The 15,493-nt window shown below is 35.6% G+C and overlaps 1 pseudogene; it reads right to left on the bottom strand.

Annotated features, from left to right (window-relative positions):
• LOC123936907 overlaps nucleotides 1-15,181 on the bottom strand; it is a 33,005-nt pseudogene extending 17,824 nt beyond the window's left edge.
• Between the last annotated feature and the right edge of the window lie 312 nt (nucleotides 15,182-15,493).

Consider the following 15,493-nt stretch of genomic DNA (forward strand, 5'->3'; position numbering starts at 1 on the left):
TATGTTTTATTTTCTTTTTTTATTTCTTCATTGGCCTATTATTTGTTTAGTAGCATATTGTTGATGTTTTTTCAGTTTCTTCTTATAGCTGGTTTCTAGTTTCATATTGTTGTGGTCATAAAAGATGGTTGATATGATTTCAATCTTCTTAAATTTGCTGAGACTTGTTTTGTGGCCTAACATGATCTATCCTGAAGACTGTATATGTGCACTTGAAAAGAATGTGCATTTTGCTGTTTTTGGATAGAATTTCTGTATATATTTAAGTACATTTGGTCAAAGCCACTGTTTCCTTACTGACTTTTTGTGGATGATCTATCCCCTGATATATATGCTGTGTTAAAATCCCCTACTATTAGGGGCGCCTGGGTGGCTCAGTGGTTTAAGCTGCTGCCTTCGGCTCAGGTCATGATCTCAGGGTCCTGGGATCGAGTCCCGCATTGGGCTCTCTGCTCGGCAGGGAACCTGCTTCCCTCTCACTCTCTCTGCCTGCCTCTCTGCCTACTTATGGTCTCTCTCTGTCAAATAAATAAATAAAATCTTTAAAATAAATAAATAAATAAATAAATAAAATCCCCTACTATTATTCTTTGCTGTCAGTTTCTCTGTATGTCTATTAATATTCACTTTATGTATATAGGTGAGCCTATGTTGGGTGCATAGGTATTTACAATTGTTATATTCTCTCATTGGATAGAACCCTTTATCATTATGTAATGTCTTTCATTGTCTCTTGTTACAATCTGTTTTAAAGTCATACACTGAAGTCAATACATACATCTAGCATTTCAGTCTGAGCTGTTTCAGATACATAGAGCTGAAATTAATTACAAGGTATGGTCTAACAAATGCTAGGGGAATTTTTTTAAGTAGTTTTTACAAATATTAAACTTATACATTGAAGTCATCATACATACAGGGCAAAGTCAGAGTTTTTATATTTGAGTTTATTCTTCATTTAACTTTTAAAATACTACTATAGTTGAATATTAAAACAAAAATAATAGCAAGTAATGAGCTATGATTATAGTCCTTCACTCTTTCACTACTGCATATAAAATGCCAGCAGTGTTATTCACTGGCCCCACTGAGAGGTCTGACACTGAACACCACCCCTGGGATGATGTTCATCATCCTCATATGATTCCCCATGGTAATGGCACCGTCTTTTCTGATTTGGATCAAAGTCCACCAGTTCTACCTGGTCCATCTCATCAGTCTCTTCTACTTCCTTATTCTCAGCTAAGAGTTTTTCCAGCAAAGAGACTTTATCAAGGAGAGAGAAAGCCATTCTCAGGAAAGTTTACCTTAAAATCAATGATGAGCAACCTTTCTCATATGGTGTACAATAAACTGGCATGCCTTCATTTAGCACACATTTGATATCTCCATGCTTGACAATTTGACCTGGATGAGAGGTAATGACAATGGTTCGGTTGTCAAGAGTAGATACTGGCTTTTGAAAATCACACAGTGCTTCAACCAGCTGTATATCCATACATATGAAAAGGTCTTCTCCTTGCTGAGTAAAAATAGCATCGTCCTTCTGATCTAAAACAATGATAATATCTCCTGGTTTCAGTCCTGGTTCTTGGTCTCCTTCACCATGGAATGTTATCTTCTGGCCATCTTTTATGCCTTTGTCAATATGAATGTCTAGAATCTTCTTCTCTCAAACTATCTTCCTTTCATTGCAGCTTTTACATCTATCTTTAGGACTGATCTGTTCCCCATGGCCCTGGCATTCCCTGCACAGAGACTGAATTTGCTGAACCATTCCAGATCCTATCTGATGAATTCTTATATGCATTCAAGTGCCTTGGCAATTGGGACAACATTCGACTGCTCCTTTCTTACCACCTCGGCCTTCACTTTTATCGCAAATCACGTTCTTTTGCAGAGCTAGTTTTCTTGTTGCACCATTATATAAATCTTCTAAGGTTACTGAGAGGTGATGCACAACATTTTTACCTCTCCTTTCTCTCTGTATCCTTCCTCCTCTTCCAAAAAACATATCAAAGATGTCCATGGGGAGCCCAAACCACCACCAGCTCCACCTTCTTTAATTGCTTGTTCACCTCCTTTGTTGTATAATCCTTTTTCTTTGCATCAGAGAGTACTTTGTAAGCTTTGTAAGAAATCTGTTTAAACTTTTCTCCTTCATTTGGGTTCTTATCAGGGTATTAATTCAAGGCCAGTTTCCTGTAGGCCTTTTTCAATTCTTCTCACATCGCATTGGGTTTGACCCCCAAAACGTCATAGTAAGTGTTTCTTACACCATTTTCTACAGCAAGCGAGAGGGCCAAGGCTGGTGTGGGGGAGTGGGAAAGAGCACGTTGCTGGGCACAGCTCAGGCAGCTGCTGTTCCTCTGTGTCTCACTGAGCGTTCTGGAAAGTTCCTTGTTTTCTTGTTATTCTTGTAGCTCTTTTCTATTCCTTTCTTTTCCTGATCTCTTCCCTTGTGATTGGTGACTTTCCTTAAGGTTATGCTTGGATTACTTTCTCTTTATTTTTTGTGAATCTATTACAGGCTTGGGGGTTACAGATGGCATGAGGTTCATATATAAAATATTAAATATAGAGTAGTTTATATTAAGTTGATGACTGCTTAAGATTGAATACATTATAAAAGCACTACATTTTTACTCCTCCTCCATGCTTTATGTATATGTCATATTTTACATTTTTTATTTTGTAAGTCCCTTAATTGATTTTTCATATATAATTAATTTTACTACTTTTGTCTTTTAACCCTCATACTAGTTTTATAAGTTATTGATATACTACCTGTATTGTATGTTCACTTTACTTGTGAAATTTTTTCAAAAGTGAACAGTGCAGATACAGTCAGTACAATAATATACATAATGAGAGTCCCAGAAGGAAAGGAGAGAGTAAAAGGGGCAGAAAAAAAAGAATGGCCAAAATTTCAGACTAGGCATAGTGACAATAGTAAGTATTGGTCATATGGTGCAATAGGAAGTCATAGCATTGGTAAATGTATGAATTGATATAAATACTTTGGAATGTAATTTGACATTATCTTGTAAATTTGAGTCATTCCTAGAATGGTAATTCTTGATACATGTATTTATCAGAAAATATATATGAGCACCATTGTTTGTAATAGAAGGACAAACTGGAAATATTCCAAATATCCATTGATAAGACAGTGCAAAATTAAATTGATATTCATATATATATACACATAAATATATGTATATATATATCTTATTTATTTATTTGAAAGAGGGAGAAAGCAAGCAAGAGAGAGAGCACAAATGACAGGGAGGGGAAGAGGGAGAGAAAGAAGCTGACTCCTGGCTTCCTGGCTGAGCAGGGAGCCTGTTGTGGGACTCAATCCCAGGACCCCAGGATCATGACCTGAATGAAGGGAGCCACTTAAAAAAAAAAAAAAAAAAGGCAGCCACTTAACTGACTGGAGTCACCAAGGCACCCCTTATTTGGATACTTTTTGGCAGGTAAAATGAATCAACTCCAGTCACTTTCATCACTATGGATGAATATCATGAATAAAATATTAAAATTTTAAAAGCAAATTATAGGGTAAAAATACAATATGATATTACTTATACAGCATTCAAAACAAGCACCAAAAACCGTAAGATACTTAGGAATAAACCTAATCAAAGAGGTAAATGATCTGTACTCTGAAAACTATAGAACACTCATGAAAGAAATTGAGGAAGACATAAAGAAATGGAAAAACATTCCATGCTCATGGATTGGAAGAGCAAATACTGTTAAAATAGCATTGCTACCCAAAGCTATCTACACATTCAGCACAATCCCAATTAAAATATCACCAGTATAAAAAAAAAAACAAAAAACAAAAAACAAAAAAAACACAAAAATATCACCAGTATTTTTCACAGAGCTAGAACAAACAATCCTAACATTTGTATGGAACCAAAAAGTCCTCAAATAGCCAAAGCAATCTTGAAAAAGGGCACAAAGCTGGAGGCATCACAATTCCAGACTTCAAGCTGTAATCGTCAAGACAGTATGGTACTGGCATACAAACAGACACATAGATCAATGGAACAGAATAGAGAACTTAGAAATGGGCTCACAACTCTATGGACAACTAATTTTTGACAAAGCAGGAAAGATTGTCCAATGGGAAAAAGACAGTCTCTTCAACAAATGGTGTTGGGAAAATTGGGCAGCAACATGCAAAAGAATGAACCTGGGCCACTTTCCCACACCATAACAAAAATAAACTCAAATGGATCAAAGACCTTAATGTGAGACAGGAATTCATCAAAATCCAAAGGAGAACACAGGCAGTAACATCTTTGACCTCAGCTGTAGCAACTTCTTGTTAGACACATATCCAAAGGCAAGGGAAACAAAAGCAAAAATGAACTATTGGGACTTCATGGGATAAAAAGCTTTTGCACAGCAGAGGAAACAGTCAACAAAGCTAAAAAGGAACATATGGAATGGTAGAAGATATTTTCAAATGACATATCAAATAAAGGGCTAGTATCCAAAATCTATAAAAAACTTAACAAACTCAAGACTCCAAAAAAACAAATAATCCACTCAAGAAATGTGCAGAAGCCATGAAGAAACATTTCTCCAGAGAAGACATATGAATGGCTAACAGACACATGAGAAAGTGCTCAACATCACTCCGCATCAGGGAAATACAAATCAAAGCCGCAGTAAGAGACCAACTCACACCAGTCAGAATGGCTAAAACTGACAGGTCAGGAAACAACAGGTGTTCACAAGGATGTGGAAAAAGGGTAACCTCCTTACCCCATTGGTGGGAATGAAAGCTGGTGCAGTCACTCTGGAAAACAGTATGGAGCTTCCTTAAAGGATTAAAAATGGAACTAGTCTACAGCCCAGCAATTGCACTACTAGGTATTTATCCAAAGGACACAAAAGTGATTCTAAGGGGTACTTGCACCCCAATGTTCATAGCAGCAATGTCCACAATAGCCAATATATGGAAAGGTGTCCATCAACAGATGAATGCATAAAGAAGTTGTGGTATGCAGTGAAATATTACTCAGCCATCAAAAAGGATGTAATCTTGTCTTTTGCAGTGACATGGATGGAACTAGAGGATATAATGCTAAGCAGGATAAGTGAGTCAAAGACAAATAACATATGATTTTATTCATCTGTGGAATTTAAGAAACAAAACTGACAAACATATACAAAAGGAAGAAATAAAATAAGATGAAAACAGAGAAGGAGGAAAACCATATGGGACTCTTAACTCTAGGAAACAAACTGAGGGTTGCTGGAGGGGAGATGCGTAGGGGGATGGGGTAATTGGGAGATGGGTATCAAGGAGGGCACTTCATATAATGAGCACTAGGTGTTATATGTGACTAAGAATCACAAAATTCTACCCCTGAAACTAATAATGCAGTACATGTTACCTAAATTGAATTTAAATAAAAAATTTAAAGTAAAATTTAAAAAAACATTCAAAACAAGCCAAACAATATAATACATATTTTAGATATCAGCGTATAAGCAGCAAATTTGAAAGATGACAAAATTCAGGAGGATAGTTGTTTCTGGAGTAGAGATGGGTAATGTGATATGGAAAGGGCAATGTGGGTTTAATTATAATGGCAATATTTTGTTTCTTAAGCTGAGTATATAGGTGTTTATTACATTTTTATGCTTTATAAATTCTGCAAATTACATATATTCCATATTCCATATTTATGAGTTATTTCATAAAGTTTTAAAAGTTGAAGAAGGAAGGAGGAAAAAGAAATTGAAGTAGGGAGGAGAAAAAAGAAGGCAATCATAAGAAAACAGAGAAGGAAACTGGAACCAATCAAAACGGGAAATTAGGTCAAGAGTTGATCAGGGGAAATGTATGTTCCCAGAAATCCCAGAAAATGCATGTTGGGTTTTCCACAGTGTTTGGAATGAGGACTCAACCCATTTTTATTTGAATATGAAAAGACAGGATTTCCTGAGTTCCTGTTATATCTAGGTTCTGTACCCAGTGCTGATAATGAGCCTTATTTCTCAATGTTTTAAAATACCAGTTCTACTGCAAAAATTATGTTATTGATTCCTATTAACTTAGACATCCGTATTAATCTGTTCCTGATTTCACTTTAAAGACATAGTAACAACGAGAGGAGTATAAAATTATCCTCTTGGAAAACTTAGCCACTCCACAAATAAATAGATAAAAATATTCTGTGTAAAACCATTGTGGATAGTACAGATTCCTAAAGCACGAAATGGGAGAGTTAACATTTGAGAAGGTCCACATGTAACCTTAGAAAACAGGTTGTCTATCTCTGTGCTCCCTTGCTGGATGTAAGAACAATAGGTGGGTTTATATTTACAGGTCACATTTCTTAACTTCTTGCAGTTATGCAAGTCTAAATCATTTTGAAATTGGTTTTGACCATACTCTGTTCCAGAGCCATAGATACCAGACAATCCATATTAGCAAGAAAGTTCAATTATTTACCTTAAAGTAATATTGGTAATGGCTGTGAAATTTGAATTGGAAATTTGGAAAATGGAAGAAAATGATCTCCCTCCTAAATGAAATAAACTACACACACGAGAGTCCTGCATTTCTTTCAAATTAGAAAAAAATGTTCCAGTGCTAATGGTGAGGCTTTGATAAAGGAAAGACTGTGTTGCTTACTCTATTCCTGGACACATTCAAGGTTTAGAATTTCCACAGCTAAGGAGCTAAGTGCAAAAGCAAATTTACCTTGGAAGCTAAGATACTCCATAATCTTGCCTATAGTCATGATTCAGCACACAAAATCAACATTTTATTGTTAATTCTCTAAAATGATTTCTTTTGAATAATTTACAAAATTACTATAATTATCACAAAAAACAAACCCATTATGCCAGATTTCCTCTCTAATTATTGGAAACCATGATTTAAGTATAATTAAATAATTATAATGGCATTTTTAATCCAGTAAATGTGCATTTCAAAATCTTGATATAGACTATCAGACACAATTCTAAGAAACTGTACTTCGCTTTAAATTTATTTTTACCAGGTAAATATGATCTACAATTTCCCCCTCTGGAGATAGAATTATATATTTTTAAAACTTAGTCCTCAGAAGGAGCAGTTAATGCTCCAATGTGTCTTGCCTTAATGTGTGACACCAATTCTTAAGAGAATATTTTTATTTTACTTTAAAAATATTTATTTATGGGGGAAAGCAGAAGGTGAGGGAGACAATCCTCAAGCAGACAATCCTCAAGCAGACAATCCTCAAGCACAGAGCCCCACCTGGGGCTTGAACCCAGAACCCCAAGAACACAAACTGAGCCAAAATCAAGAGGCAGATGCTTAATTGACTGAGACAGCCAGGCGCCCCAAGAGAATGTGTTTAGAAAGATAGCATTGCTCATTGCTCCCGGCTAAGGTAATGTTTCTCTAACTCCTCAAAATCTCATTCTTATACCTAGAAAACAAAAGTTCAAATGGGAACAAAACAAAGGTCTTTAGTGATTGAAACAATTTTTTTAAAGAGAGATAAATTTACTAACATTTTTGCTGAGCTACAGTTTATGAAACATTCCCACAGATATTTTCGCTTTTGATAAAATCATCCTGGGAATCACTTGGCAGTTGAGACCGCAGAATCTTAACCACTAGACCTCCAGGGAGCATCTCAATTGGCAGCTGAATAACAGAGTTAGGTCAACTGAGTCAATCAAGTGGCTAAACCAAGCCTGGGATTCAGATGTTCTCACTATATGCCCAGCAAGAATATTTAATTAGCATACACAACCACTTATTTTGTATTTTAGTACATTATATTCACAAGCATAAGTATGTATACCCAAATCTGGTTGCCTGAACATGATTAATACTGTTGATTAGAGCAAGTTGTTGGTCTGAATTCTGTAATTTGTATCTCTAGGGCCTGTATATATGATTATACCCTCACATGTGACCGTCCTTATAATCCTTTGAAAAATCCAAGACCTTGGCTCACATTCAAGGCAGACTCCTATATATCTAACTACCAATTGGACAATTTCACTGGCTTCTCTCAAACTCAGTAAGCCAAAAATTGAATTTACTGTCTTTCTTGAAAACCTGCTTGTACTCAAAATGTCTTTGTGCTGCTTCATCTGTTCCCTGCCTACTCTCCTCCCCCCACCTAGTACTCCAACTGTTCCTGCCCATTGCTTTTGCAGATTATGTGTGGCCATGTTCTATCTCATATCATATAGCATTTCCGCATTATAGTTGATTGGACAGGGATGGATGCTCTACCTAAGGCCACAGGACAGTATTCAACATCTTATTTATATTTCTAGGCTCAAGACCAATCAGATTCTCCCTCTTTGAGACACAGAGTGAAGTAGTAGTTGTTTGTAGGAACAAGCTGAAGATCATGTAGAATTAAAGTCTAAGGCAGCCTTTATAGGGCCTATGAATTACATTTGATGCCAGGGTCTCAGGAAAACCCAGATCTATCTAGGAAATTTCTCAGTGACCTTGGAGGTGAGGTGCTGCATGTCAGGAGATGCCAAGAGACCACAAGAAAATAACTGATGAGACATCTGAGGCTAGATATCTCTGAATTGGCAAGTTTACTTCTCTTGTCTTTCTGACACGAGAGTATGGCCTTACTGTTTTTCAAGGGAAGTGGGTTGACACAACAATAGTTAGGTCTATGAGCAGGGAGTAAATGGGATTTTAATGAAAAGGGATTATAAAAATTCTGCAAAGAGGTTTTTTTTAAAACCAGTATAAAATCATTTCAAAAGTACTTTTCAGAGTAGGGCTTAGGACATTGCATTGTTTGCAGGAAGCCAATCAAGTTTCCTTACCATTCTGCGAACCAAACTTCTCTACATGACTCTGGCAGCCCCATGGAGAATGTATCTGTCTGGGACTAAGGTCCTGGAAGGGATAAGAAGCAATTAAGTGCACAAAACTGCACTAATGTGGACAGGTACTGGTTTTTGTTAACGCTCATTTAAACATTAGAATATTTATTTCAAGTACTCTTGAATTCTTTAGAAATCTATGTATTTGTGTATATTAATAATCTAGGAGGATCACCTCCCAATCTTTACTGGTTTACCTTGTTTGGCTTATGGTATATGGCTGAGTGCAAAACATTTTCCAAAGTTATTATAACTCCCCTACTGTGAATTTGTAATACTGTAATATAAAATTGAGTAGAATTCTCTTTATACAAACACTCTTGCAAAAAGTGCATGAAACTTATCTGTAAAGTTTATCTAATGGTTGCGAAGGAAATATCTGTCATCACCTCATGGGCCACTCGCCTAGACCCCTTGCCTAGAATATTTGAGGCAAGCAGAAACTATCACTCTTGGCCCTTGTGTCTCCTAATTACAACACCTCCTCGCTTTTATGAAAATTGATTTCCTTGTTCTTCTCTATGATTTTACCTTTTACGATTGCATTCCTGAGCCTGTTTAAAACTTTAAATAAATGGAATCCTATTAGGGACATTCTTTGTTACCCTTACCAATTCTTCAAAACCCCTGCCATAAGATTCATTCACATTTTTGAATGTTGTATAATATTGCTTCATATGAACACAGTAAAAATGAGCCATTTTAATGTTGATGAATATTTGGGTTGTTCCAATTTGGAGCTCCAGAGAAGAACACTGCAATGAACATTCTTTTTTTTTTTTTTTTTTAATTTATTTACTTGACAGATAGAGATTACAAGTAGGCAGAGAGGCAGGCAGAGAGAGAGATAGGAGGAAGCAGGCTTCCCGCTAAGCAGAGAGCCTGATGCGGGGCTCGATCCCAGGACCCTGGGATCATGACCTGAGCTGAAGGCAGAGGCTTTAACCCGCTGAGCCACCCAGGTGCCCCTGCAATGAACATTCTTGGGCATGATTCTAGTGAACATGTGCATACATTTTTGTGATTAAATATCTAGGACTGGAATATTGGTCAAAAGATATGCATATCTTCAACATTCCACAGGATAACATCAGATTGTTTTCCAAAATGATTGTACCAGTTTATACTCCTATCACAACATATGAGAATTAATTTTTCCCCACAAAATTGTCAAGAGTTGGATTTATGTAATTTTTGCTAATCTTATGGGTAATAGAGACTTTGCATTGTTGTTAATTTGTATTTCTTTTTTTGCCAGTGAGACTGATAATCTCTTCATATCTTTATTGGCCATAAAAGAGCTCTTTATGTATTTAAATACTAGTAAAAAATCTTTATGGCTTATCTTCTCACTTCCATTATAATGTCTTCTGAAAAATGAACTCTTAACATTGATATACTTGAATATATCAATCTTTTCTTTAGGTTAATGGTTTTGGACTTAAGAAATTCTTCCACACCCTGAGGTCCAGAAGATAGTTACTTCCAAAAGATTTAGTTTTAATCACTGAATTCCACAAACTAAAAAAAGTTTTTCTTTTAATTTAAAAAATTAAGAAAACATTTAGTTTTACTTTTCACATTACTATTTCACCTGGAATCAATCTTTGCATAGAGTGAGAGTCTAGAGTGTTTCCTTCCTTCCCTCTCACTTTTGTCCTTTCTTTCCTTTCTTTTGTCCTTAGAGATACTCCATGGTCCCAGCATCTTAAGAGACTGTACTTCTCCACAGTCCAGAATTGCTACTTCTAAGACATATCAAGTATCCATCAAAGGATGAATCTGTTTCTGGGCTCTCTGCTCTGTTCCACTGGTCTACTCGTCTTCCTCTGCACTATTACTCATATCTGTATCTCTATAGTTTTATAATAATTCTTGATATCTGATACAGCAAGCCCACCTACCCTTTTATTTACAAAAGTGTCTTTGCTATATCTGGCCTTTTCTCTATTCAAATGAATTTAAGAATGGACTTAAGATTTAGATTGTGATTGGACTGAATCAATTTATTAACTTGGTAGGAACTGACATTTTTATAATGTTGAATCCTCTAATTCATGAATATGGTACTCCATTAATCTCTGCTTTCTTTAGTGACTCAGTAATGTTTTACAATTTTCCCTTTGGAGGTTTGAGCATATTTTGTTGCTTGATATTTTTGATGCTATTATAAATGGGGCCATTCATTTTCTAAACATTTCCTGGTGATTTATAAAAATATAATTTATGCACTTGTGATGAGCACCAGGTGTTGTATGGAAGTGTTGAATCACTATATTGTACACTTGAAACCAATACTACACTGTATGTTAAATAACTGTAATTTGAATGAAAACTTTAAAAAATATATATATTTTATTGACTTTGTATCTAAGAACCTGACTAAAATAATTTATTAATTCTAAAACTATATTTGAGGGGCACTTTTGTGGCTCAGTCAGTTAAGCATCTGCCTTCAGCTCAGGTCATGATCCCAGGGTCCTGAGATTGAGCCCCGTATTGTGCTCCTTGCTCAGCAGGGAGCCTGCTTCTCCTTCATGTCCTCCCCCTGCCTGTGCTCGCTCTCTCTGTCTCTCTGTCAAATAAATAAATAGATCTTTTTAAAAAATTTAAAAAATAAAAATATATTTGAGATATTTGAGTTTCCTGTGCATAATAATGATTTTATCTGTGAATAATGACGATTTTATTCCTTTTCAAAACTTATAATGTCCTACATTATTGTACTAGGACCTCCAGTACAATGTTGAATAGGAATAAGAATAGTCTATATATTTTATCTAGTCTATATATAGTCTATATAGTTTATCTAGTTATCTATGTCTTTTAAAATTTCTCCCTGCAACATTTTGTACTTTTCAGTGTACATAGTTGTTTCACATATCTTATCAGGTGTATCCCTATTTCAAATAATGAATGCAATTTAAATGGAAGCTTAAAAAATTTAATTTATGATTGTTGCTATAATATAGGGATAGAGTTGATTTCTGTATATTACTTTTCATCTTCCAAACTTTTAAAATTCATTTTTATTTTTTGTACTACTCAGATAAATTTTATTATTCTATTTTTCCATTTTATCACCTAAAACTCCTCATTTTTTTTTCTTTTCAGCGTAACAGTATTCATTGTTTTTGCACCACACCCAGTGCTCCATGTAATATGTGCCCTCCTTAATACCCACCATCTGGCTCCCCCAACCTCCCACCCCCCGCCCCTTCAAAACCCTTAGGTTGTTTTTCAGAGTTAAATCTAGGAACTACTATGTAGATTCTATCATGTTTTTACACAGATAATCATATTGTCTGAAAAAAAAAAAAAAAGAGAGGGAGTTTTACTTCTTTCTTCCAATTGGGATGACTTCTATTTTCTTTCTTTGCTTAATTTTACCAAGAAAAACTTCCAGTACAATGTCAAATGGGAAGAAACATGAAAATTTTTATCAAGTATGATGTTAGCTATAGGGTTTTTTTCATAGATGTCCTTTACCAAGTTGAGAAAATTCCCTTGTATTTCTAGTTGCTTAGTTTTTATTAGGAATTGGTGATATATTTTTGAAAATGCTCTTTTCCTTTGATTATCCAATCATTTGATATTTCTTTTTAGTTTTGTGTCTTTATATATGAAGAGATTTCTTATAGGCAGCATATAGTTATTATCCTTTTATCCAATCTGACAATCTCTGCTTTTAAATGGGATATTTAGGTAATTTATATTTAGTTTGCTATTAGTTTGGTTAGATTTTAAAATGTCATCATGTGGGGTGCCTGGGTGGCTCAGTCAGTTAAGTGTCAAACTCTTGGTTTTAGCTCAGGTCAAAATCTCAGGGTCCTGGTATTGAGCCCTGCATCAGGCTTTGCAGTCAGCCCAGAGTCTGTTTCAGATTCTCTCTTTCTCTCTCTCTCACCCTCTGCCCCTCCTCCACCCCTCTCTAAAATAAATAAATCAATCTTTAAAAATAGCATCTTTTTATTGATTTCTATTTGTTCTATGGTCCCCTTATTTCTTTAAAAAAATTTTAAAAAACTTTTTGTGGATTATGTGATTTTACAATTCCATTTGCTTGCTGAACAGCTAGAAATTACTTTTCTATTTCATTGGTTTCTTTAGATTTATATTATACACCTTTATCATAGTTTACTTCAAGTGATATTCTCCTGCTTCACATATAAGACTTTTATATGGTGATATTTGCTGTGGATTTTTCAAAAATAGCCTTATGATGTATTTTTATCTTTGTTGAGGGTTTTTATCAAGAATGGATGCTGTGTGTGGAAGGACCCCACAAGAGGGTGCTTACCCTAGCCCAGGCATAAGGGGAAAGTCAACATAAGGTACTGAAGTTTGAGAGGATTCAGAATTTAGACTGGCATGGTGGGTGGTTCTGTTTTTAATTGGAGTCTGATGCTTATGGGGCTTTGGTTTAGAAGGTGGACAGCCAGGGCTGGGTTCAAATCCTGACATTGTTGTTTGCCTGCCTCCTTGGGCAGGTTGTTGAGCAGCCCAGTCTCAGCACCTTTCTCTGCAAATAAAGAGAACAATATTACCCACCTCAACTATTTGTTGTGAGGATTTGATGAAGACACACCCATGAAGCACATGGCCAAATGTGGGATATATGTTAGTCATCTTGTTACCACTTAACAGAAATCTAATATAAATTACTAATATTTAAAACAGATTAAGAAATGTTTTACAGTACCAATTTCTTCTGTAATAGGATGAATTAATATTTACTTTTAAATATGAACTTGTTTTTCTTTTGATTGTCTTCAGTGTGTTAAAATCTGGGATGGGGCATCTCTATGTGTGAATTGTTCTTTTTAAAGATTTTATTTTATTTATTTGACAGACAGAGATCACAGGTAGGCAGAGAGGCAGGCAGAGAGAGAGGGTGAAGCAGGATCCCCGCTGAGCAGAGAGCATGATGCAGAGCTCAATACCAGGACCCTGGGATCATGACCTGAGCTGAAGGCAGAGGCTTTAACCCACTGAGCCACCCAGGCACCCCTCTATGTGTGAATTTTTAAACATTGCTAATTTAAAGAGTTTAAATCCATTAGAAGTGAAAATAAAGTCTTCTGTAAGAGATGAATTACTATTTCCTCTCAAATATGGGGGGAAAAAAAGAATGGATGCTCTACATTGTCAAATGCTTTTTCTACATCTATTGAGATCATATGGTTTTATCCTTTCTTTTATTAATCTGGTGTATCACATTGATTGATTTGCAAATATTGAATCAACCTTGCAACCCAGGAATAAATCCCACTTGATAGTGGTGAATGATTCTTTTAATTTACTGTTAGATTCAATTTGCTACTATTTCATTGAGAATTTTTGCATCCATGTTAATCAGGGTATTGTCCTGTAGTTTGCTTTTTCAGTGGAGTCTTCATCTAGTTTTGGAATCAGGGTAATGCTGGCCTTGTAGAATGAGTCTGGAAGTTTTCCTTCCATTTCTATTTTTTCGTAACAGCTTCAGAAGAATGGGTATTAATTCTTCTTTACATGTTTGGTAGAATTCTCCTGTGAAGACTTCTGGCCAGGAGTTGTTTGTTGGGAGATTTCCTTGTTGGCTATCAGTCTATTCAAGTTTTCTATTTCTTTAAATGTTTCTGGGAATTTATCTATTCCTTCCAGATTGCTCAATTTCTTGGCATATAGTTTTTCATATTTTCTTACAGTTGTTTGTATTTCCATGCTGTTGTTGTAATTCCTCCTTTGTCACTCATGATTTTTTTTAAAATATTTTATTCATTTATTTGACAGAGAAAGAGGTCACATGTAGGCAGAGAGGCAGGCAGAGAGAGAGGGAGAAACAGGCTCCCCACTGAGCAGAGAGCCTGATGTGGGTCTCGATCCTAGGACCCTGAGACCATGACCCGAGCCGAAGGAGGAGGCTTAAACCACTGAGCCACCCAGGCGCCCCTGTCACTCATGATTTTATGTGGGTCCTTTCTCTTTTCTTTTTGATAAGTCTGGCTTGGGGGTTATCAATTTTGTTAATTTTTTCTAAGAACCAGCTCACAGTTTCATTGATCTGTTCTACTCTTCTTTTTTGTTTGTTTGTTTGTATATCATTTATTTCTGCTCTAGTCTTTATTATTTCCCCTCTTCTGCTGGTTTTAGGTTTCACTTGTTGTTCTTTTTCTGGATCCTTTAGGTGTAAGATTAGGTTGTGTATCTGAGATTTTTCTTGTTTCTTGAGGTAGACCTGTATTGCTATATACTTACCTCTTATGCCCACTTTTGCTGCATGCCAGATGTTTTGGACCATCATGTTTTCAGTATCATTTGTTTTCATGCATTTTTAAAATTTCTTCTTTAATTTCCTGGTTGACCAATTCATTGTTTAGTAGGATATTCTTTAAACTCCATGTATTTGTTGTCTTTCCATTTTTTTTTCTTGTAGTTAATTTCAAGTTTCATAGCATTATGGGTGAAAATATGCATGGTATGATCTCAATCTTTTTGTATTTGATGAGGCCTGATTTGTGACCTAGTGTGTCATCTTGCCTGGAGAATGTCCCATGTGCACTCAAGAAGAATGTGCATTCTGTAGCTTTAGGATAAAATTATGTATGTATCTGTT

This window comes from Meles meles, chromosome 2, assembly GCF_922984935.1.
Source record: "Meles meles chromosome 2, mMelMel3.1 paternal haplotype, whole genome shotgun sequence".
NCBI lineage: Eukaryota > Metazoa > Chordata > Mammalia > Carnivora > Mustelidae > Meles > Meles meles.